The 820-nt window shown below is 32.4% G+C and overlaps 1 long non-coding RNA gene across 1 annotated transcript in view; it reads right to left on the bottom strand.

The window, feature by feature from the left end:
• Nucleotides 1-205: 205 nt before the first annotated feature.
• Nucleotides 206-820, bottom strand: part of LOC127162856 (uncharacterized) — a 7,487-nt gene continuing 6,872 nt past the window's right edge. Inside the window, exons 7-8 of the long non-coding RNA XR_007827428.1 lie at nucleotides 707-781; nucleotides 206-615 (exon numbers count right to left, since the gene is read on the bottom strand). This is a non-coding gene — a long non-coding RNA (uncharacterized LOC127162856). The remainder of the gene's footprint in view (nucleotides 616-706; nucleotides 782-820) is intronic.

Consider the following 820-nt stretch of genomic DNA (forward strand, 5'->3'; position numbering starts at 1 on the left):
AAAGATCTACAGCTGTTTTCAACATAAGAATAACAAAATTTTTTTTTTTTTGTTGTTTTTTTTTGTATTAAACGACATAATGACATACCGATTTGAGACAGTGTACAGTTTTAAGCATTTATTTAAACGACAAATGCGCACATTTGTTACAAAGACATTTAGACATTCATTCTGTTACAATCAACATAAATAAAGAATTCCTTCATAGTAATAATAGCACATTCCCGTATAAACAGTGGTTTGTTTAATAAAAGACAATACTTTTTTTTCGCTTATTGTAAACTGTTTAGTGTAGTCTAGATTAGTTGTTCTAATAAATGTGTTTATAAATAGCATAAGCCCAGAGCCGTTAACATTCATTAATCTGGAAGTCCATCGATTAATTTTATAAAATGAATAAAAAATATAAAAAATATGATATACATATCGACATCAACGGAAAATGAAAAGTGCAAAATAAAAACAATTAAATTAGCGTATTAATAAATAATGGACAACATTTAATTCACAGCATGCACTGCATTAATTGTGTCTTCTTCTAGTCATTATGCTGAAGCGGTCCATGACGAACAGAATCTCCTGGCGTACAGTTTCCCAGGCGCAGCAGCTGAAATTCTGTCAGAAAGAAAAAGGCACAGCGTTAAGCAATGCAGATTTGAATTAATAACATATTCTAAGCTTCTGTATCGTTTGTATAGTTTCTCACCTGCTGCGTGACAAACTGATCGAGCTGCCTGAAGTCCTCAACCAGCGTCTCAAGTTCAGAGCTCATCACCGGGACCTACATGGTAACCATAACGATTAACGTCTAATAACAATT

Source organism: Labeo rohita, chromosome 3, assembly GCF_022985175.1.
Source record: "Labeo rohita strain BAU-BD-2019 chromosome 3, IGBB_LRoh.1.0, whole genome shotgun sequence".
NCBI lineage: Eukaryota > Metazoa > Chordata > Actinopteri > Cypriniformes > Cyprinidae > Labeo > Labeo rohita.